Consider the following 25408-nt stretch of genomic DNA (forward strand, 5'->3'; position numbering starts at 1 on the left):
CCAGTCATGTCCTACAGCAGTATCTCCTGGAGTCCATACAGCATGGACTCCATGTTCATTTTAAGCAGCAATTTCCCGTTGGCCCTGTTCCTCCACCCCTCTTATTCATCCTTTTGGACCAAACTGAAGTCTCATGTTTTTTCTGTAAATTATTTGGACTGGGGTTTCCCTGTCTCTTAATTCTCTGATGGTGAATCACGATGCCTATTGTGTTTTTACAGCACCCTGTGCCTTGCAGCACAGCAGTTACTAAGCTGTGTTGGAACAAATTGTTTACACGCCTGACTCACTTAATTCTTGGTCCATTTCCTGGGGACAGGACTAAGCCTTAGTCATCATGTGGTCTTAGTTTTAGACTGATATCAATCATAGAGTAGGGGCTCACCAGGGACTTGTCTCATAACTGAATGGGCAAAACCCAGCAAGATGGAAGCTATCATAAATTGACGAGTGAGGGCCTAAATGCAGAATTAATATTCTTTTGATGGAAATGAGGCCAGAAAGAAGGATTTTTGGGGGGATTAAACTTAAAATAGGATATAAGGGACTGGAGAGACGCATCAGTGGTTAAGAGCACTGACTGCTCTTCCAGAGGTCCTGAGTTCAATTCCCAGCAACCACATAGTGGCTCATAACCATCTGTAGTGGGATCTTGGCCCACTCTTCTGGTGTATAGGCATATATGCAGGCAGAACACTGTGCATGATAGATAGATAGATAGATAGATAGATAGATAGATAGATAGATAGATAGATAGATGGATGGATGGATGGATGGATGGATGGATGGATGGATGGATGGATGGATGGATGGATAGATAGAGAGATAGATAGATGGGCTATCATGAGGCTAGTGAGATGGTTCTGCAGTTAATAGTAAGTTTTGTTCTTGAAAGGGGCCCAAGTTTCCTGACTAATACCCACACTTCATAACTGTCTGTAACTCTGGCTCCAGGGGATCTGACAACCTTTTTGGCTCCAAAAGAATCTATACTCAAGTGTACACAGACATATATAATTTAAGTTAAAGAATAATTGTTGGGGTTGGGGATTTAGCTCAGTGGTAGAGCGCTTGCCTAGGAAGCGCAAGGCCCTGTGTTCGGTCCCCAGCTCTGAAAAAAAAGAACCAAAAAAAAAGAATAATTGTTAAAAAAAAACAACACAGATTATCATTTTGTGGAAGCTTTTGATTATGTCATGGGAATGAAATGTGTTAGGTTTCTGAGTATGTACTGGAAATGACGTGTGTTAGGTCTCTGATTGTGTAATCGAAATGATTGACATGCACTAAGAAAAGAAACTTTGCTGTAATAGTGTGAAAAGAGGTCTATTGTACACCGGATGTGGTGACAGAATACTCAGTCGAGTGCTATAAAAGCAGATGTGAGTTCAGGAGAGCTGGGACTTGGCTTGTGACAATTAAAGAGACAAGAGCAGACTCATTTGACAAAATTCAACAAGAGCAGACCCATTTGGGGCAGCCACCACAAAATTCAACAAGAGCAGACCCATTTGGGACAGCCACCACAAAACTCAACAAGCGCAGACCCATTTGGGGCAGCCACCACAAAATTCAACAAGAGCAGACCCATTTGGGACAGCCACCACAAAACTCAACAAGATGTTCCTATATACTCTCCTTATAGCTCAGCTTCCTGGCATTTTGCTGTGGTTGACAGTGATTATTGGGGAAGAGTATTTATGTTTCTTTTTCTTCTTTTCTTTTTAAAATTTTATCTTTTAATGACGATATCTGCTTAGTTTTGTCTGAGATATTCCCAAGGGCTCATTTCCTTGGCTTTACGAAAAATGTCAAGACACATTCATCAGAAATTACCTTTTCGGGGTTGGGGATTTAGCTCAGTGGTAGAGCGCTGCCTAGGGAAGCGCAAGGCCCTGGGTTCGGTCCCCAGCTCCAAAAAAAAAAAAAAAAAAAAAATTACCCTTTTCTGTGAGTTTCCACATTGAGAAAGAAATGATAGTTCCTGTAGCCTCTGCTGCAGGCTGCCCTCAGCCAGCAGCTCCTTACCACTTAGGCTTTGCTTCGTCGGGCTGGATGAGGTGGCTGACGGGATGGCTGCGAGCAGGGAACGGACTGCCAAGGGCTCCTTGCATTTGGCTTCTGCTTCTCCATGGGTCCGGCCATGGAGACAGCATTCAGAGTTCTTGGGTAAGTTGGCCTTGTAAGAGCTGGTGATAATTTAATTCCATCTCTAGGTTTTATGTAGGCACAACAAGAACCATGAGCAGCTTTATTAAAGCAGAGTTTGACTGTCTTATTCTCGACAAAGACTTTACTGCTAAGGACATTCTGGACCAAAAGTTCAATAAAGTTTCTTCCTCTGACGATAAGGATGCTTTCTATGTTGTGATCCCTGGAGACATTCTAAAGAAGTATCTGAGGTGGCTAAAAGCTCTTCCCTGTGTTACTCCCTTTTAAGCAGCCAAGTGTAAGGACAGCAGAGCCATAGTGAGTACCCTAGTGCCATTGGGACAGCATTTGACTGTGCAAGCAAGACTGAATGCAGTTGGAGCAGGGGCTTGGGGTGCCTCCAGAGAGGATTATCTATGCAAATCCTTGTAAACAAGTGTCTCAAATCAAGTATGCTGCCAGTAACGGAGTCCACGTTATGACTTTTGACAGTGACATTGAAAATAAAAGTCTCCAGAGCACATCCAAAGGCAAAGTTTGGTTTTTGCTGATTGTCACTGAAGCTTTCAAAGCAGTTTGTCGCCTCAGGGTTAAGCTTGGTGCCACCTTGAAAACCAGCAAGCTTCTCTTGAAACGGGCAAAAGAGCTAAATATTGACGTCACTGGTGTCAGCATCCGTGTGGGCAGTGAGTGGATGTACTGATCCTGAGGCCTTGGTGCTGGCAGTGTCATATGCCTGCTGTGTCTTTGACATGGGAACAAGGGACGGGTTCCCTTCTGGTTTCCCTTCCCATTGCCAGTCCGAAGACAGTTGGAACTGCTGTCCTAGCCTCTATGCAATGACCATCATCCACCACATGAGCCCATTTCATTCTTATATGCCTCTCCAATAAAGCCTCTCACAGTCTTGGTCCAGTGTATACTGTCTGAAAGTCGTGGTCACCATCAGACCTCCTCTGGTGTCTCCTAGGATGCTGCCTACTGTCCTAGCTTGACCTGCATGCACTCCTCTTGTCCTCAATGTCCCATATTTCAGGACTTTCTATATACCCAGGGCTGTCATCTATCAGTGGCTTATTTAGTGCCCAAGTCACTTACTCCGCTACTTTCCAAAGATAAAGGGTCAAAGGTCAGGAGGTCCCTAGGATTACTCTCATTCTGAGTTGTTCATACAAATCACAAATGCTGGCACATGATGGAACAAAGAGCAGCCTCAGTGTAGTATTCACCATGATGTAACTTAATAAAAGCCCATTCAGGGCTCAGGCAATGGTTCTGTGGATAAAGCGGCTTGCTGCTATGCCTGGTGATCTGAATTCAGTGACCAGAAGCCTTATGACGTCACTGACACCTCAGGAGAGAAGCAAGCCCCACAAGTTATCCTGTGACCTCTGTCCACATGCCGCAGCACATATAAATAAATTTATTTATTTTATTTTTAAAAGGGGGGAGGAGAGGTAGGTGTGGAATCACAGGTTCAAGGCCAGCCTGGTCTACAGAGTAGAGTTCCAGGACAGCCAGGGCTACAGAGAGAAACTCAGACAGACAGACAGATAGACAGATAGACAAATGAATAGTTCCAGGACAGCTAGGGCTACACAGAGAAACGCTATCTCACATAAAATGAGAGAGAGGGGCAGAGGCAGAGAGAGAGAGAGAGAGAGAGAGAGAGAGAGAGAGAGAGAGAGTGAGAGTATGAGAGTTAGTTCCAGGGCAGCCAGAGCTAGACAGAAAAACCCTATCTTAGATTGATGGATGGATGGATGGATGGATAGATAGATAGATAGATAGATAGATAGATAGATAGATAGATAGATAGATAGATAGATCAATCACTCAATCAGTCAGCAAGTAAGTCCATCCAACTATTTATCCAGAACATCTCTCAAACCAGAAAAACAAGACTAAGTTTTTAACAAACCCATCAGTCATAAAGCCTCCCTCTTCTCTAACAGATTTCTTGTTCTGCTGACACAGCCTCCTGCATTTGTGGATGCCCCCCTCATGAAGACTGGAACTACATGACACTTCGCTTCTAAGATTCTAAGAAAACACACATAGCCACTGCAGTGGTAAGGCTCCAGAGACACAACAAAAACATACAGTGTTGCAAGATAGCTACCTTGAGAAAATTCCTTCCATACGTCATAAAAGAACGATAAATCACTATTATTTTACTTGGCTGCTCAGCTTGTAGCTGAGAGGCTTTTAAAAAAATAAATAAATGTAAACACGGTGATACCCTTTTGTTGGTGGCTCTTCGTGGGCTTATTTCTTCCCTTACTCAATTAATCACCTTCTCTCACCCTCCAGGGAAACCAAGTAGGTGGGCAAAAATTCCTGGATGCTTTCTGGAAGGTACTTAATGCCGCCCACACCCTCAGACACACACAAGAAGCACTTGGAGTCTATGTAAACAGGCTTCAGAGACAATTTGGTTAACAAGATGACTTGGAATGAATAAAGATTTAGGGAAGGAAAAGCAGACATAAGGAATACCCATAAGAAGCAGGACAATACACAGTAACTAGAGAGACCTCAACCTGAGTGCTCAGATCTTTCTGGACTGACTCTCAAGTCTCCGAGTTCTTCTCTGTCTCGGGGGTAGAGAACAAGATGGGTCTCTTATCAAGCTGTAAGAAGAATTGAGAGCAGACTTGGGGGAGGAGGGTTGGTAGAGAGACAGCTCAATGGTTAAAAGCACTGGCCATTCTTCCAGTGGATGTGGTTTGATTCCCACCACCTATATGGCAGTTCACAACCATCTAAACTCCTGTTCTAGGAGATAGGGGACCTGGAAGTTTCTTCTGGCTCCCTCATGGTACCAGGCACACATGGTGCACAAACATTCATACAGCCAAAACATCCATACACACAAAATAAAAAAAGAAATTAAAAAAAAAAACCAGACTTAAATGTACATCTGCCAAGAAAAAGAAAAACAGGAGGAGTTCTTATCACAAAAAAAGATGTACAAAATCCCAAAGCACTATAAAACGGAGTCACCCCCACCCCCGAAACTCCCACACTGAAGCAGAGGTATAACTGAGAGAAACTCTCGCCCACCGACATCACACAGGAGCAAGCTTGAAATAGAATTCTCGAAACTGCCTCTTTAAGGCCACTTCCAAGAACTCTCTACACTGAGAAACAGAACAGCCAAGAGCTAAACTTCTAGAAAACAACATCATAGACAAGAAATAAATGTCCTCCCATGTTAAAAGAGAACAGGAGAGAACTTTTTTTTCCAGATGGGTCAAATATATCAGTGACAGAAACGGAGTTATTTTTAGACAGCAATGTGGTCTGCTATTATTTCCAAACAAAAGCAAATCTTTCTAAAGGAGACTTTAGCTATGACTCAGTTACTTAGGTATTGAATTACACGTGAAAATACATGGTGTGCTTGGCACATATTTTATAAAAAATAAAAAAAAAGAGAGAAGCTTCAATGGAGAGGACGGCAGTCTGTATCGTGGAGGGAGGGAAGATGTAGGGACCATTGAGATAGCCCAGTTGGCAAAGGCACTTGCCACCCAGCGTGAGGTCTCGCTTGAGAGTCATGTGATAGAAAGGGAACCGAAAATAATCCTCTGACAGCCACATGTGTACCGTGGCAAGGGTAACAAAATGAATGAACTTTTCTTAGGCCAGGTGTAGTGGGACACTCCTTTAGTCCCAGCGCTTGGGAGGCAGAGGCAGGAGGATCTCTGAGTTCAAGGCCAGCCTGGACTACCTAGTGAGTTCTAGAACAGCCAGGGCTATGTAAAGAGACCCTATCTCTAAATAAAGAAATAGCTTTTTTTTTTTTTAAGAGCATCTCTCTCAAGAACTCATCATCCCTGCTCCAGAACCTTCCTTATCTCCAGGGATTTTTGCTAGGAGGCTGTGTGAAGGCACAGACAGACTGATAAGTAATGGGAGTGTTGAGTAAACATATGATTATTTACCTTATGTTATGGTCATAAACACATCTACTCAAATACTGGGCCGGGGAGATGACTCAGTGGGTGAGAGCTTGCTGTGCACATGTAAGAACCTGAATTAGAATCCCCAACATAGAAGCAAAAGGCTGAGCATGGCTGTGTGTGCCTGTCCCCGGGAGAGCAGAGACAGACAAACAGACAGATCCTGGAGCTCATTGGCCAGCCTAGCTCAAATAGTGAGCTTCATTCAGATTCAGTCGAAGTCTCTGATCCAAGTCAATTAAGGTGGACAGCAAGAGAGAAAGACACTATTATGTGTTCATATGTGACCTCTGCAGGCATACGCAGGCATGCACACATGCATGCTACACACACACACACACACACACACACACACACCACACACATACCACACACACACAGAACTACTCAAATATAAAACCTGTGGACTAAAATAAAATAGGCATACACATCCAGAAGAGGCTCTCTCACCCACAAAGCATAAGCATAAAAATAATCACTGATTGGCCACTTGCTCTGTGCAGAAACACATGGTACTTTTATTTCATTGTGTCATCCCACTGCTCCATGGAGTATGGGCCATTGTTACTGCACGGTCACAGAAGTGAAAATGAAGCTTGACACCTTGGCCGGTGTCAGAGCACAGCCCAATCATCTCTAGCCAACAGTTAGTGTATTTCCCACAGCACCTCACAAGCTACTGGTTCTCACTAAGCGTGGGAATAAAGCAGAGGCGAAGACACCGGAGGAGCACACAGGGATCCTGAGAGCAGAAGAGTTGCCCCCTCTCGGTCTGCCGCCCATCCAAAGAGCGAAGGATCTCTAAGGTTCCGATGGATGGCCGGAGGAGGCTAAAAATAGCAAGTCTTGTCCTTTCCCCAGACCCAGTGGCTTTACACTCACATCTTCACGGTCTGAGACAAACATGGTATGCGGTATAAGTAGAGGCAGAATCTTCAAAATTCAACGCCTCTTACTCAAGTGAATATCGAGCAGTGAGAAACTACGGCGTAGCACAACTTCCATACGATAGTAAGGTAACCTTGAACCCTAAGCAGCAAAGACTCCCAAAACACTCGAAGAATTTATTGACCTCTAGTTTGCTACCCAGGCTTATCCCTAATAAAATCCCACAATATCAGCATCCTGGCAATTCTCACCACCGGGATGCTGAAAATGACCCGTATTTTATAAGTCAACAAATAAGAAGTGTCAACTTCCAAAGTGATGAAGAGTCAGAATTTATAGAAAACTTTGTTTGTTTGAACAGCGTCTCTCTCTTATGTTGCTCTGGCTGTCCTAGAACTCACCATGTAGACTAGGAGGGCCTCAAACTCATAGATATCCACCTGCCTCTGCCTCTGCCTCTGCCCCTGCCCTTGCCTCTGGAGTGGTGGGATTAAAGGTATGCACCATCATGGCCAGCAAACATTTTATTCTTAGAGGTGAATCAGAGACTGATTCAGAGACTGGGTTCAGGCTCCCCACAGGCAAGTGTGTGGTCTCCGCCGGAGGTTTCTCCTTCCGGAACCTCCCTCCTTCCGGAACCTCCCTCCTTTCGGGATGCTCAGAGGAGTAAATTAACCCGAGAGAAGCAACTTACCACCATGCCTTAGCTATCGAGTGCACTTATTAACAACGCCAGTAGTACAAAGGGACCCCAAAATCAGTAGCATTAAAGTAAAAGGAGAGCATGATAAAATTATTTAGAACAAAACCGAAAGCCAGCCACCTAATGAAAGGGCCTTGGTAGCAAACTTGAATGAGCATTTGCCAAGGCAAAACTGACACACTGGGGAATAGAAAGCGAGGAACCTCACCAGCCCAAATCCTTCCCAATTAGAAAATCTTTATTATAAAGCTTTCAATTATGCAAGTTCTTCCTAAAGTGTCTGTCCCGCCCAGATTTATCTTTAAGAGCTCCATTCTCTTGAAGGAACTGATTAACCTCCAGAGGGGACCCTCGTCACTCAAGCATCTGTAATCTAAAGTTGTGTCTTTCAATTAATCCGTTACTTTGAAGCATTTTAATTAGAGGCAGGGGTTAAGACTGGCCTTTAAAAAGAAGGGGGGGGGAGAATCAGGAAAAATAGCAAATACCAGAGTGCAATATTAAGATATATGAGAATGAGAAGATAAGACTAGGGTTGAAAAACTTGTTGGAATTATATTACTAGCTAGGAGGTAAAGATATATCTATAGATAGATAGATAGATAGATAGATAGATAGATAGATAGATAGATAGAGATAGCACAATATTAAAAAAGAAAAATCGTGCACAACAATTAATAAAAAGTATGCCATGAATTTGAAAGAGGAGGGACCTATGGGAGGGTCTGGAGGGAGGAAATGAAAGGGAGAAATTATATTATATCAAAAAAAAATATGGGTCAAGAGAATAGAGTCAGATGTCTGTGCTGTCAGCACTCAACAGGCTCGTGATTACTCAAGAGCAGTCAGGAGGATCGTGAGTTCAAGACCAGTCCCACCCAATAGTGCCAGACTTGCCTGGGCTATATAAAACAAACAAAGTAAGAACTAAGTTTCTCAAGCTTCCCCACTTAATGTGCTATGAATCCCTAATGAGAAACTGGACTTCAGCATTCTCATCCTACAAATGTAAACACACAAATCTGGAAACGGCTGGTGTTCACCCTCCGGGTCAGGAAGCAGAATCCCTGAAAACTCCAGCCAAGATCTGGAACGACAGAGCGATCACTGTGTGGGCCTCCTGGGGCCTTCACCTGTGTTTGCATTAGCAAACCCACAAGACCAAGACAATCATTCCTTGAGTTCCAGCCTCTGTGTGCATCGCCCCTCCAAACACACTGCGTTCTGTCTGGGGGAAATGTAAACATAGCAAAGGTCACGTAGTCTAAACAAGTTAATGAACACTGCTGTGTATTACAAATGGATAGGCCTTCTCTGCTCTCAGGACGCTTAGCATCCGCTAAAGGATTAATCCAAGACACCCACCAAAAGCGCTGGGTGGCGTGCACGCCGATGGCGCGCACTCCGTATGAGAAGCTAAGGTAACAGAAGTGAGCACTTTCGTATGAACAGAGAGTAAGAAGGAGGTGGTGTGGCAGAGGCTAGCATTCGGGTGCCTCTGGAGGAGAAGAGGGCACATAAGAGGCCAAACAACACAACTGCCTGAAGATGGTGAGGTCTTAATGCAGAACAGCTGGCAGCAACCAGGAAGCCAGGGTTCGCTCTGACAGCAGGGGTTTTCTCTAGGAACCTACAGATAACCAGGAACCGGAGGACATCTTGTTCTCTTGCAGTCCCCAGTGACAGCCCTTCCAAAACTCACCCTGCACCTGTCTACCACTCAGTAGGCAGTAGATAGAGGATACCGGCTGGAAAGAGCCTGAGCTCCCAGACACAAGATTCCTGGGCTGGTAACTCATTTTAAAATGTCTGCCAAGCTACAGTTCTCACACAAAAAAATGCATAGCCTCGGGACATCTCTGGCTCCTCTCCCAGAGCGCTCTAGCTGAAGCCAAAGAGAAGTACAACTTCTCCAGGGAATCCACAAGTTCAAAAAGGAAACCCTTCCAGAAAGGCATAAAGGCAAAAAGATTCTCCAGCCCAGAAATGCCAGAGACTTACTGTTTCTACCTCTCGTGGCCTCCCAAGTTAAAGTTCACAGACTTACAGCGACTACCATTTCTGCATCTCCCAACATCTAGAGTCGGGAACTTGGGAAAGGATTAGCTAGCTGATTCTGTTTCATGTGGCACTGAGGGAAACCACCTAGCAGCTGGGCTGTGCATATCTGAAGCTTTAGTGAGGACAGAAAGAAAGCTAGACATAGTTGGGGACACTCAGAGTGTACACCTGTGTCCTCCTAAGCTTGATAGGCGCATGGAAGTCACACTTTGGTTTGGTTTGCAGGCTCAGGGAGATCAAAGTGCAAGTTGCCAAGCCTCTCAATGGGTCAGCGATGGCCACTGCATCTTGCATGTGCTACCTCTGACCTGTGAAAGCAGCTGTAGGCCAATCCATGCACAAAAGGGATTGCAAGATGATGGGCATTTGCTGCCATCCCAGCAGGCTACATCAGAGCTGTGGCCCTGGGGAATGTGGCCTGCTAACTACCAAATACTGAGAGTATATAAACACAGATGAAGAAAAGCTCATTAGACTGCCCTGCATTGAAAAGAAAACAAATGATAATTTTCAGAGCAGCAGATGCTCTCACAGCACAGGCAGGAGGATTGCCTCAAGTTCGAGGCCACCCTGCAATTCGTAATGAGTTCCGCACACCATCCTGGAAGACACAGGACCCGTCTTAAAAATGCCAGTAAAAAAAAAATTTTAGAAGAAAGAGACAATAAGAACATGCAAATTATACGGATTCAGTCTCCACGGGAATCCCGGAAAAACATGTATTGGCACACGCTGAGTGCAGCAGAAGCAACAACAGCAATGCCGCTGGAAGAGGAAGCTGTTCCCACTGGTAACTCAGTCCTCAGTGAACACATGCCCGCGTGCGCACACGAGTGTGCAAACGCACAGAGAGACACGCATGTGCAGGTGCATGCACAGACACACAGACACACACACACAGAGACACACACACAGAGTACTGAATTCATGGGAAATTATGTATAATAAAATCCAAGAAAAGTATGTTTATATATACAAATCAAAGTTATGCTCTAGATTAAGGTAGTTATAATCTGGTTCCTGACAGCACCGTATCCTGTGAGAACTTGAAGTTGAATGGGATTTGGGCAATCCTTTGCTAGATGGGACTGCTTTCTCTCTTCCATACCCGCCTCCCATCCCCTAACTGTTCCTAATGGGACAGTAGCATACTCTGGCACTTCTCGACCTACAGATGAATGACGCATGGGCCTACCTATCCCCAAAACTTAAAATCCGACTCAGAGACACCATATGCTGTGTTGTCTGAAAGCCCAGCCTTGATAATTCTGTCACTCGTTCTTTTTCTGTTGTTCTTGTCTGCAGAGACAGTCCTCCATCATTAAATGTAGCTGAGGGTGACCTTGAACTCTTGATGCTCTTGCCTGTATCTGAGTATTGTGATCAGAGTCTGCCATAATACTCAACAAGACCCATCACTACGTGTGCCAAGCCAGTTATATTCAATTGCTTCTCGGATTATAAAAAAGATTTCAGAATTTAGAGTTCTGAATATGATTAGCAAGAAGACATAAACTATTATTTTTATGGATGACTGCCTACATATAAAACCTGAAAGTATCAAAAGATAAATTATCAAACTAAGAGAATTAAACAAATTACTTGAAGACCCATATTTTAAAAGTTATGCTTTTCTGCACACTGCTCCAAAGGACTATGATTTACTTTGAAATTAAGTCAGCAGTAAAAAAGTACCCAGGAATAAATCCAACAGAAAAACAAGACTATTGAGGGTGAAATTATAAAAAATTATCGGAATTACTTGAAAACATGTAAATTATAACAAGTTAATTGACAAACTCAGTAATATCTGAATGCTAACACAAACCAAATGGGCATAAAGTCAGAATGGATTAAATCAAAATGCAAGGAAGTTTCTGAGGAACCTCATTCTAGAATTTACAGGGAAGAGACCTAAATATAGCTAAGATCTTTCTAAAATAGAATACATCTGAAAAGGACTTGCACTCGCCAATAAGGAAAATGCACACAATGAAAACCCAAACCTTAGATCTTAAAAAGAAACAAAGATTTCTTACATAAGACACAGAAGGGCTGACTGCCAAAGAATGTACTAATAAATATGGTCATCCTGAAGTTAAGAAACAGGGCTGGGCAGATGGCTTGGTGGCTAAGAGCACTTGCTGCTCTTGTAAAAGACTTGGGTTCGATCCTCAGCACCACATGGTGACTCATATCCATGTTAAACTCTAATTTCAGGGAATCTGGTGTCCTCTTCTGACCTCCAAGAGCACCGGGTGCACGTGTGGTACATAGACATGAATCCAGAAAACACTCATACATATGGTAAAAAAACAGATGTTTAAAAAAGAAAACATCTAAAAAAAAAAAAACATAGAAAAAAGAAAAAGGCAAATCACATTCAGACACAATGCAAAGCTGCTGATGGATCGGTAGCAGAATAATTGAAGAATTCTACAAATCAATAAAGGCAAAAACCATGAAGCAACATTCTACAGGAAAAGAAATAGGGAAGGAAGATCCAGAAACACATGGAAAGAAAACTTTAGAAGCAAAACACTTTGACACAATCTTATACTAATGAGTGGGCATGTTTAAGAATTTTTAAGTGTCAGAGGTAGACCAGCTAGCTTGCCAGCACTGCTGGTAGGCATCCAAACTGGCACCACCCCAGAAAAAAAAATGAATATTATCTCATAAAATTGAAGACACACATTGTTGTGACTGTGCCGCAAAAGTTGCAAAGACTCTCATAAGTGAGTACCAAGAGGCATGCGTGAGGATATGCACAGGAGCACTAATCATACAACAAACTCGGTCAGCAGGAGGATCTAGCTACACTGTAACCTTCCCTGCACAGGAGGGAGAAAGAATGGCTGCCTTTAGAAAGTTGTAGAAAGTGGAAACTGTAAAGGCTTCAAATTACCCATGACTAGGTACATAGTAGCACTTTCATAAGGCTCAAAGCCAAACAGTAACATTGTTCTTTAGGAAGAGATGACAAAATCAACTTCTTTCAAAAGCAAGAAGGAAACATAAAATTCCAGTGGAGATTGGGGGCATTCCTGAAGTTCCTGTCATCTTTCTAAGGAAATTTTTATTCCACAATCTATTAAACATTCGTGTGCGCTGAAATTGTATTGCTGAACAAGCAAACGGTCATTTTTCCTTGTATTTATCTCTAAGTACAAACAGGCAATCCATACTAATCAACTCTAAATCACATATTATATTTAAAGACAAGGAAACTCAGAGATGAGTTGATTTGTTGCTGGGAAGTAGGAGAGAAGCATTGTGGGTAACTAGAATTTCAACTGTGAAGAATAATCCCCAGGGTCACTAGGGATCAGGATTAAGAATGAATACTATAGTGTAATAACCTTTAAAGGATAGGAAAAAGCTTCTATCCTTACTTCAAAAATAAACAAGCTGGGGTTGGGGATTTAGCTCAGTGGTAGAGCGCTTGCTTAGCAAGCGCAAGGCCCTGAGTTCGGTCCCCAGCTTCGGAAAAAAAAGAAAAGAAAAGAAAAGCTGTTTGTGGTGGCTCACACCTTTGATCCTAGCACTCAGGAGGCAGAAGCAGATGCGTCTCTGTGAGTTCCAGGCCAGCCTGTTTGCTCTACAGAGTGAGTTCCAGGACAGCCAGGACTACGCAGACAAACTTGTCTCGATAAAATGCAAACACACACACACACAACACACAACACACACACACACACACACACACACACACACACACACACTTAGGCAGCAATTTAGAATATATAGATGTGTGTGCATGTTTGTTACTCTGTGTGTACTCATGGGAGAGTCAACAGTGCTGGGGACCCATCCCAGGGACTGATGATACACTCTAAACACCAAACTCTATGAGTTAGTTACATTCCCAGTGCTTAGGACTTTATAGTTAATAAAACAGAAACAGAAAGCCTTCGCCTGAGAAATTTTGCTATCCTAAAAAAAGAAACTTGGTATTATTGGACCTGGAAAAAAAAGGAGCTTCTTAAAGGAAACAAGTCTACAGTTGGTTTCAGCTCTTTTCTTGTTCTGGGCGGAAGTGCAACAGAACAACTGCCTAGGCAGGTCTCCCGTTGTGCATGAGTCTTAAAACTGTGAGAAAATAATTCTGTGGCCTGTCTCCAACACTGAGTGAATGCAGCTCTTTCACTCTTCCAAAGCCAGGGTCTGGACATATTTAATTGTTGAACTTAGCCCTGTTCTTCACCAGCACGTTCAGAGTGAAAACTTGTGATTCATCACCCAATGGAGGAACAGCAGATGCCTCCCGTTTCACAAGGCCAGCCCCTGAGCTCTAAACCACTCACCCAAAAGTTCAGTCAATGCAGCTCCTGACCCCAACATGGTCAATATTGGAAAAATTGGAAATAAAACCAAGATAGTCAAGACTCACTGAGGAGACTCCCAAAGAAGATGTAACCCCCAAGGGCCGATGAGGGGCACAATAAACACAGTTTATGTATCACACTGGCAGAAAGTGGAGAATGGTTTACGGAGAAAGGGATTTCATTCCCAAGGAAGCTGGGATAGTAAAGCCTAGAAGATCACACAGTATGTCCGACCAAAGGGTTAGGTTTCTGGGCAAATGAAGAAAATCAGACCAAGAAACCCCAAGAAACAGAACTAAAAGAAGTCAATTCAAAGAGATCACAATCCTTTAGAAAGCAAAAAGAAGATGAAAGAAACCTACTGGCATGGCCACTCCTGAGAATGGTAACTTAAGAGTTCCTAGAAATACTCACTTTCTAAAAAAGAAAAAGGAAAAAGGAGGGGAGAGCACAGACATCACCCATATCAGCTTCTGCAGACAAACAGAACTTACTTCCCGCTCAAAAGGTATCTCAGAGGAGAAAGCTTTAACACCGGGCTCCCAGCAAAACTACAGGGAGCTTTGGAGGTGAAACTGGTCCTCTACGAGAACCTGAATACAGGTCTGTGTGCAGGTGGCAAGGCGCTTGCAGAAAGCCTGGAGATTGATTCCCCAGCAGCTCCTAAAACCTGTAATTCCACACCTGGGAAGGGGAGGTGGGAGGATCAGGAGTTCAAGGTCATCCTCAGGTACGGAGTGAGTTCCTGTTTGAAGCCAGACTGGGTGACATGAGATTCTAGCTCAAAAAGTAAAAATAAACCATTTTTAAAAAGTCAGTACAATTTAAAGAAGAAACTGGACTTACGAATACACTTCCCCTAAAGTATAAAATTTTTATATTTAGTAATCCATCCACCCAAATGAAGACTAAATCTATTAAAATCCATCCATTCAGCGGGACGTAGTGGCACACATCTTTAATCCCAGTCCTGGGGGCAGAGGCGGGAATGTCTCTGAATTAAAGTCATCCCAATCTACTTAGTACAGCCAGTTCTAGGCTAGCCAGGGCTGCATACTGATACTCTGTCTTTAAAAAAAAGAAAGAAGGGGAGGGAGGGAGGGAGGGAGGGAGGCAGGGAGGGAGGGAAAGAAGATAAATTCATCCTTTCTGTGTAACAGAAGTTTGGCTTTCGTTTATTTTATGTGTATAAATGTTTTGCCTGAATGTTTGTACGTGCACCGTGTGTGTGTGTGTGTGTGTGTGTGTGTGTGTGTGTGTGTGTGTGTGTGCGCGCGCGCGCATTGGAATCTCTGAAACTAGAGTTTAAATGGTTGCCAGTCACCATATGAGTGCCGAGAACTGAACCCAGGTCCTCTGCAAGAGCAACAAGTGCTCTTAACTGCTGACTAAGCCAGCTCTCCAGCCCCGCAGAAGTGTGTATTACAGAACTTTATCCATTTGCTTGGATAATAACCAATTCACAACCGCTGGTTTTATGCTAGCATTTACACACCACTAACTGTAGAAGTGGTACGGCTTACAAGTATGACCAAACATGGCATGCAGCCATGACCTCTGATCTAGGACTCTAAATGTTAAAAGGTTTTAAAGCACAGATGTTTTGTTTAATAGAACACGTCTTGTGTGAGACCTTTAACCGCCCTATTTCATGGGAACATAGGTCGCAGCCAAACATTGATTATTTCGTATACAATATACGTACATTGTAATATACAACCATTTTGCTAAATCTACTATGATTTCATATGTTCCTAATGCTAAGATGCCAGGAAGGAGACTGTGCGGTCATGTGACCAGTGGATGACATAATGAGGGTGTTTCTAAAACACATCTGGATTTTAAAACAGCTGTGATTCATCTATCGCTGCTGAAGGTAAACAGAATCAGAGCTGTTGGCTAAACCAAGACTCGTCCTGTGCAGATGTATCCTGTCAACATGTGGACAGATGTGCTCCCCCAACATGGATCTGACACGGACAGCCATTTAAATGTACACCAACCCGGTAAGATCTCAGGGTCAAGGCAGGGGCTAAGAGAACAAAAAAGTGGAACCATGACATTAAAAGGTAAATTCTGAGGCTGACAGACTGTGGGAGACAGAGGGCCTCCTGGGAGATGTGTGTCTTCTACCCATGACAGGGAAGCTGTGTCCACAAAAATCACAACGATGGGGTTATCGAAAGAAGACATATGAAAAGACAGCAGTAGCAGCTAACAGGCTAACATGGATGGGCGAAATCTCAAGGCCCTAGGTCCAGATGAAGAACTAAAGGCAATGACTGCCGAGAGCAGGATCGGCCTTCAAGGACAGGCCCCGATGGGTTACCCAACTAAAAGTGGTCAGTACTAAACACATACGTGTGGTTAACACTAAAGGGCTCGGCAGCTGGTAGTTATAAATGTGTCTACATAAAAAATAATTTAAAAACAAGAAACCATACATTTGAAAAGGATTGGAGCGAAGAAAAACTCTTGGCTTTCTTCCTTCCTTTTCTTTCCTTTTTTGTTGTTGTTGTTGTTGTTGTTGTTGCTTTTCTGTTTGTTCGTGGTTGTTCTGTTTTGTTGTTTGTTTTTTGAAACAGGGTTTTCTCTGTGTAGCCCTGGCTGTCCTGGAACTCACTCTGTAGACCAGGCTGGCCTCAAACTCATAAACTCCTGCCTTCCACCTCCCGAGTGTTGGAACTCAAGGTGTGCACCACCACCCCCTGGTTAATAATACGTTTTAAATTAAAAAATAATAAAGTGAACTCTGCAAGGCAGGAAGTGGTGGGCATGCTGAGGTAGCAGGAGAAGGAGGTAGGCCTTCCTCAGGGGGCTCACAGAAGATCCAGGATCATTAAGGCTCACTGAGGACATGCTGGCTACTATCCTCTAGCGGGAAGACTCCACAAAAAGACCACCACGTGGGAAATGGGGGTGCAGCCACACAGGAGCTGGCAGGCACAGCTCCAGGAGAAACGTTGGCATACATCGCTGTCTGCCAACAGCTGTTCTCATTGTCCTTGTCATAACAGTGCAAATACGTGTGCCACATCCAGGTCTTAGTCTTAACACTCAGACACACATTTCTCAACAGTGTGAACCTATTAGGAAGAGAGAAGTGTCCACCCCTCAAAATCAACTGTCCCCAAGGAAGGCATTCTAAGGAATGGTAGATTATAACCATAATCTCACATCCCAGATCACCCTGAACCACTCACCACAGACCTACCACATGAAAGAAAACAGATATCAATGTTCCTTAAGTGACTTTATTGCTGGGGTTCTTTGGTACAAGGCCTTAGTGTGTAACCAGCAGTGCTATGCTATTGCCAAACGACAACACATACCCCATCCCATCTCAGACATCCAACCTCAACCCTATCTAAAGGGCAACTCCATCTTGGCACAAGTAAACAAATACCTTACTGTCACCTATACGCTGTGTTCACAGGGTCATGGGAGAATCCATAGAATTCACTCATCCAACAAGCTTTTCTGAGTACAGACTGCTAGATAGAGGATGCCATGTTGTGTATACACCAGAGACATAAAGGAGACGGTTAATGGTCCCTCTGTGCCGCATCTTTTCACCCAGGTTTTAAGCTCAGATCTTTTCTACCTAGTCCCCAGCATTTTATAGCGCCTCCTGCATAACAGACAGTCTGAATATTCATGAGGGGTTAAGCAATCATGGAGTTTGTTAGCTTCGGGAATTCACCTCATAGGGTAAATTCAGGCGACAGTAACGCACCCCTCACCTCACAGGCCTGCAGCCTTTCCACTCAACCTCTGAATCAGATGAACTATGGACCCAACGCAAAATAAATACGAAGATGACGAGGTGGAGAGTTTGAGATCTTTCGGGAAGAGCTGAAACTCCACTAGACCTTTAGCGGCTGCTAAAGGGGGCAGTTTAGGGGGCAGTCAAGCAAAGTGAAAAGGAATCAGGAAAGATAACGTCTCTGTGGGGTGCACAAGCCCTGCTACGACTGAAATGCAGAGCAGAGCCAGGCACAGGCCGGTCTTCCACTGAAGAGGCTCAAAGCTCCTTCCCACACATCTGCATCACCCCCTGGTGCTTTATGGGAACTGGTGTGGGCACGTGCTCCTCTCTATAGGCTCCCAACTTAATTTCATTGTTATGTAGAAGATAGCATTTAAATGGCTGATTCAGACAAGTCTCCCATCACCGGATGAAAGAATGTCAATACTTAGTAGGAATCCTAAAGGTTGTTTCTGAGAAGCCTGTAGTATTTATATGGGCTGCTGACGTCTCTGTAGGTAACTGGTGTTTCTGCCGTCCCCACGGCATTTTCCGTTCTTGTCCCGGGATTGGGGTTAGGGATCTGTCGGTATGTATGCTCTTCCACTAGACCACATTTTCCTTTCTTCTTCTCTTCCGTTCTTTGAGATACAGACCAGCTATGCAGCCTGGCTGCCCCGGAAGTCTAAATCTCCTCCATTAGGAGGATAGCCATGCCCCACCGTTACATTCTCAATTTCCACCTAGTTTTTTTAACCTCCTATTCCTCCAGGACTCAATCAATATTCAAGGAGCTACTTAAAGCCATCTTTTAACCCAGCTGTCACCTCCAGCCACTCTTCATCCTGCAACTTCACTGCTGCTTCAGACAGGACAAATCAGACTCTCAGATCTAAGTCACCTGCCGGCCAGAGCTGCCTTCCTGTCACCTTCATCTCTATCTAATTTATTAAGGCTTAACGTTCCCAATGCATGGTGCAAATCCCACATAAAACATTCCACTTGTTGGGTCCAAGTGCCCGCCTCTGGAGCTGTCAGATGTTTCCCTGCAGATGTCTAAAGCCTAGGTTCATGAATGACCTTTCCTGTCCTGTCCTTTGTTTCTCTGTGCTTCCTTGAGACTTCCTGTTTGATTAACCACACACTTGGGTGTTCAAGCTCCGTGTGTCCATTATTCACCATAAAAGGGACTGGGGAAGTAACCAGCCAGATAAAACACAGAATGATGCACGAACAAAGCCAGCTGCATATGAGCAGAAGGCCAAGAAGGCAGTGGGGATCCAGGCAATCTGTGAATTTCAAAAACAAGACCTATTTAGTCAGGCATGGTTAACAGGCTGCTGACTGGGGCACTGGAGGCCCATTTCGTAACTGAAGATCACCAGAGCCATGAATGAATCTGCTTCCAGTTACTTCCAGCCACATCCTCAACACCACCCCCACCCATGGTCCGCCTCTAGGGACTGAAACTGCCCCTCGTCTCTTTCTCTCACAGAAGAGTCAACACCAACTAAAAGGCTTCCCCCCCAAAAAAAAACATTAACTTTCATTTTATTTCCCAATCTAAAAAACAGGTTCCTAGGCCCTTCCCTAAAGAAGCCATGAAAGTAAAAGCAGTTCAGATACAGACACAAAAACAAAAGCACGGGCAACCAGTCCACATCCTCTAGACATCTGGAAGGTTTTGGAAGGTTTGTCCGTTTCCAGAGTCTCCCCTAGTCATGGTCTACACCCACCACTGCTGTCTGGGCCAGGACATCACAGTTTTACAAGGGATGTAATCTAAAACCAAAGTCTTCTTGAGGTAACTACCAAACCAAGTGGCTCCCACGTCCACCACGGGTCAGTGCTAACTTATTTCTCGGCATTCGGACTTCTAAAGCGACTCTGATGAGGTAAACAAATTCTATCACAGCTGCATTACAGATGTCTCCACAAACTCTCATAATTGTGTAAAATCCTAAGAATGTGTAGTCTCTTGGGAATTTTCTGTCCCATGCGTTCAATCTAAAATACTATAAATTCAAACTCTGTATAGAACTGATCCACGAAGTCAATCCGGGGCACACAGTGCTTTTCCCACGAAGAGGCCTTAAAGCATCTAACACCCGTGATCAGTCCCCACCCCATAACCTTCGTCCCCAGGCCCCGGCTTCTTCCCACCTCCAAAATGAGCAATTTTGCAAGGAAAACTCCAGGATGCTCACTGTATCAAATTATGATCTCACATTTAAAAAGCAAACCAAAAGAATCAGCTGGGTATGGTGATGCGCGACTTTGATCCCAGCACTTGGGAGGCAGAGGCAGGCCAATCTCTATGAGTTCAAGGCCAGCCTGGTCTTCCCAGGGAGTTCCAGGTCAGCCAATTATATGGTGTGACCCGGTCTTTAAAAACGAACGAGGAACCTCTGGGGCTGAAGAAATGATTCAGCAGTTATGAGCACTGGCTGCTCTTTCAAAGGATTCAGGTCCAGCTCCCAGCACCTACATCAGGCTCCAGTTGCAGGGAATTTAACACTCCCTTCTTCCCTAACCCCTACAAGCAACAGGCACACAAGTCACAGGTGAAGTCACTGGACCCACCTATCAGACTATCTGACGTGCTGAGCAGGACATAGCTACACAGGTTAACTACAAACCTGAGGCAACCACACCACCGTTTTTATTTATTACCGTGTATGCCTCCATGATGTACATCTGAGTACACAGGCCATGATGTGTACGTGTACATGTGCATGTCTGTAGGTCAGAGAACAGCTCTATGGGGTCAGTTCTCTCTTCCCACCCTTATACAAGTTCCAAGAATCAGACTCAGGTCCTGAGGTTGAATAAAGTCCTTTTATCCACTGAGCCATCTCACCAGCCCCAATTTCCTCAGTACGAGATTAAAATAAATTAAACTAGAATCCTTTTGCCTAAACATTTTTAACAACTTAAACTCCCCTGAGGACTGTTGCTTGAGTCCTGGGCTCCCAAGGTTACCAAAGATAACTCTGAACTGATCTCGTGCCTCCACCTCCCAGGCATTCGGATTGTAGGCATGTACTACTCTAGTTAGGACTTACCTATATTCTCTATGAACTCCATAATTTCATTATTACTATCCCACTTAGCCACTGCCTTGATCCATTTTCTGCTGCTCTAGGAGTACCTCAGATTGGGTAATTTATAATAAGCAGAAATTGACTTGGCCAGGGTTCTGCAGACTGAGACATCCCAAAGCCTGCTGGCGCCCACCTGGAAGGGTCTTCTTGTGCGCTGTGACACAATGGGTGCGTCCCTCAAGCAAGAGCGTAAATAAAACAGGAAGATCCAAACTCACTTTCACAATAAACCCACCGCCAAAGACACTTAGAGCAGGTCTTCACAAACTAACCACCTCTCCCGTCAACACGAGAAGAGTGGATCGGTGTCCAGTGAATGAACTTGGTAAACGCAGTTAGACCACAGCAGCCACATACATATTCTACATGTGCTCACCTCCCAGAAGCTAAGGATCTCAATGTTGTAGGTAAAGGCCACAAAACTTAAAATTCCATATCAATCAACAAGTTTACATTGCCAAGGTGCTACCTCTTATTCCTAAGATGGTCACACATTTTGGAAATCTGCAGGCAAACTATTCCTGCCTTCAATTACAGTGTGGGCTGAAGGCAGGGAATTATTACTTTCTAGTCCCTGCCAACTCATTCCATGTTCTCCTTATGCCCTTTCTACGCTCTTCTCCTGGAAAAGGTGGGCCATTTTCATTCTCTCTGAAATTGGATGATGGGATAACCCTGAGAATTTTATGCTTCCATATTTTACCCATGGGGTGGAGGGGAGAGAAGCGGGAATGGGGCCTTTTAAAACCAAAGCTCACTCCCCCATCCCACCCCCACTTCTGTGCAGCATGGAGTGTCACCCAATCCCACAAGAAAGGAAACTCATCAAAGCATTTAAAAGTCTTCAGTGCTTCTTACGTGGTGGTGTAACCACATTCTCCACACGAGGACAGAAAGAAGATAGGAGCTAAGTCTATAAGTCTGTAAGGAAGGCAGAAAGGGCAGACAGAAACACAGAAATTCATCACACTGCTCAAGGCTGGAGGGCTCAGGTTAGAAGTGTCTGGGTCTGGGTTGAGTTTGCTTTTGTTTGTTTGTTTATTTGAATCTTCAATTCAGACCGCAGTGAACTACGACAGGGAGAGGCACAGAACCCACCACAAACACAAGTCCTTCAGGGCCATTATGACCTGTTCTCAGAAAAACAGCCAAAACAAAAAAACAGTGACCTTCAAATGAACCTTAGCTCTGAGATGCTCCCGAAAGATTAGAAAGACTGAGGTTGATAGCTTGGCAAATTTGCATGAACAGAAATCAAGGTGAACGGAGTGCTTTGGAGCCTGAAAGACGGAACCGTGACAAAGGGAAGTGCCTGGGGTACAGCAGCTATCTTTCTAATCAGTCAATAAAAATCCGCATTAGACCTACTCAGCAAACCCGAGGAATACATGCACACAAAGTCACCACGGAAGGGTCAGAATTTACTGGGAGCCGAGGAGAAACAGACTAGAACTGTAGACCCATTGGGCGGCCTTTCGGGCCTTATCTTTAGTGCTGTCAGATAAAGGAAACAGTTGAACTGAGCTAGTCAGTTCAGAGGCCAGAAGCAATAGTGGCCAAGGTAGGAAGTTAGATAAGGTGGCGTTTTAATCAGTTTACTGACCACCTTTCGGAATAGTAGATGGTAACCTTCTCCTCCCTATTAGACTTTGACAAAACCCAGGGCCTCGTTCTGAAATTCAATAAATTCCTTTGACATTCCAAGAGGCATAAGACTAAATATTACACAACCAGTTAAAGTACTCCGAACCTAAAAGTTGTCCCTTTAAGAGAGTTTCATTTACAAATCAGTATAAAGCCCTCTTTAAAAAAAAAAATTAGAAAACTCCAAATCCAGATTTTTTTTTCTTTGAGTCAGAGACACGAGGCTCTCTCTCTGATGGAGTTATTTGGTCCTTTGCCCAGTTTAAGGTCTCTACAGTTCCCTGCCTCTCGTGTGCCAAGTCTGCTCTCAGATGGCAGAGTGGCAGGGGCATGAACAAAGCATGTGAACCCCGGATTCCACCAACACCCACCTGTGTGGCCACAGGAAAACCATGAGTCATCTCACCTCATTCCTCACAGAGATATCAGCTCTTGAGACAGAAGAACTCAGAGGCACCCAGCACAGGGCCCTGTAATCCTCCTTCTTCACTTGCTCTTAGTGGGAATGATCGAGAAGCAACCCTGGCTTTCCTCTGCTAAGCAGTTTCCAAGCTGCAACCATCCGCATAACTCCAGGAAAGCGAGCCTTGCCTTCACAGTTACCTGATTATTTTTAGAATTTTTGTTCTAATTTGTATTTAGAATATTTATGCTCAAACAGTCCAGCCTTTCTGGAAGGTTCTTCATTCACGTCCATTAGCTTTTTGCAAAACCCAAGAAGCTTCTCCTGGCTGGCTTCTCTCTCACCTCTCACGGTGCTCTGCTCTGCGGGTACTTAGTCCCTAGCACTTTGATTTTTCCTAATGATGACTGCTTTTGTCTTAACCCCTCACATCCATTACAAATTCCCTCAGGGTACAGCAAGCGGGTTCCACATCCATTACACATTACAGACCCCTCCCGGGCGGGGGGTGGGGGGTGGGGAAGCTCCTCACACAACCGCTGAGTAACAGAAAGCTTCACACACTTCTCCAAGAAAGCCGATCCACCACAGTGCACTCCCTAGTTACAGGTTTAAAGGAACGAAGATTAGGTCATCACGGCAGAGAACGCTTGCAGAACAATTCCTTTTCACCCTGGGAATCGGAAAGCACATTATTTAGAAATAAATAATTAAATAAAATAAACCCCCTGGCCTTATCACCAAACACACACATCCTTAGCCTGGAAGCCTGGGACAACAACCACAGGCTTACAATTTTACATCAACCTGGAGCATCAACCCAAACCACAGCCCCCACTTGGAAAACCAAGAGGACGCTCACCCTGCACACCGTCCGGTCTCATACAGACTGGCAGTCAACTGGAATGGACTGGCTCACTTGTTCTCAACAGATATTGGTTGGTAACTATTAATGCCAGCGACTTTCAGATGAAGAAAAAAAAAAAAACAAAAAAACAAGAGAAATAGCTCTTTTGCTCTCCCAAATCCTGGGCTTGCCTGTTTTAAGCCAAAACTAATTCCATAAATAAACCACCTATACATTATGCACTATAGTTAGTTAAAAGCACAGCTGTAATCTTAGTGGTTAGAAACTTGGGGCAGGAAGATTGCTTCAAGGTCAAGGCCAGGGTGAGCTACATAGCTACATAGTGAGTTTGAGGCTAGCCTGGGCTACATAGCAAGATCCTGTCTCAAAAAGGAAAAAAAGAACAGAAGGGAGAGAAGAGGGAAGGAGGGAGGGAGACAGAGAGAGAGATGGGGTGAGGGAAGGAGGGAGAGGGATGGGGATGGGGGGTTGGGAGGGAAGGAAATGAAAAACATGAAGACCTATTCTGAATCAAGATTTCCACCAATTTTTCAAAACAAACAGATGAGATAAAAATGGGAGAAATAAGACAATAATTCACTGTTGCCTTCGGCACAACAGGAAGGCACTCCACAGCTGGAAAACAAAGAATAAAAGAAGGGAGCTGAGGGACAGAAGTCCCCAAGTTTGGGAAGAAAACAAAGCACATCCCTAGTCACCTCCCAGCCCCGCCAGAGGTGCTCCTCCCACAGAGATCTGAGCGTGCATTGTCCCAGAGAGAGATAGTGACTTTATTTTATTTCATGAATATGTAGCTGCAGAGGGCACCAGACTGACTGGGTCCAGTTATTTTAGGCTGGCCCCTGGAAGACTGCACAGAAGGAGATGCCGATGGGACTTCAATAAGCTTTCTGGAGGCCTCGACTAAGCAAGCTGTCAATTTTAAGCCCCAATGAACAAGCATCTAACTTTATCATCTTACAAGTAAGGAGCCTGCAAATCCCAGAAGGGCCTGCTTACAAATCTCAGGGCGAGCAAGCCACCAAGACAGGGCACAGAACCCTGGGGCACTGCCACCCTGAAACCTTATGCTGAAATTAACTACTTAAGACAGGTTCACCCCTTATGTTTAAGTCTCAGGAATCTGGGGCAGTGAGAATCAACAAACAGCTCTGCTCTAAACTGTGACACTTCTCCCTAAAACCCAGAGGACAGCAGCAGCGCTGCCAATCGAGGCCAGCTGGAGATGAGACTCAAGCAAAGCCAGGTTTTGTTCCACTTCCTGTCAGCCCTCAGTGTCTCCCAGATGACCGTGCATCTGCCCGGCCACCTCACACAGAACTGCACTCTGTTCTACATCTCCAGTTGTTCACTACCACACCAGTGGCCCAGCCTGCACATCTTCCTCAGGTCACCACGCTCATCTGTGTCCACTGACAACTCAAGAAACTAGAGCCAACGCCACACGTGGAAAGCACGTGAAACACTTCCACATGCTCTCTCCTCAGATGCTCTCACGATGCACTCAGGGAGCTTCCCAACAATAGACAAGTTATATGTAGT

General features: G+C 44.4%; 1 protein-coding gene across 1 annotated transcript in view; it reads right to left on the minus strand.

Annotated features, from left to right (window-relative positions):
• Nucleotides 1–25408, minus strand: part of Lamc1 (laminin subunit gamma 1) — a 121140-nt gene that overhangs the window by 86704 nt on the left and 9028 nt on the right. The gene's annotated exons all lie outside the window — the stretch shown is intronic.

This window comes from Rattus rattus, chromosome 10 (genome assembly GCF_011064425.1).
Source record: "Rattus rattus isolate New Zealand chromosome 10, Rrattus_CSIRO_v1, whole genome shotgun sequence".
Taxonomy (NCBI): Eukaryota; Metazoa; Chordata; class Mammalia; order Rodentia; family Muridae; genus Rattus; species Rattus rattus.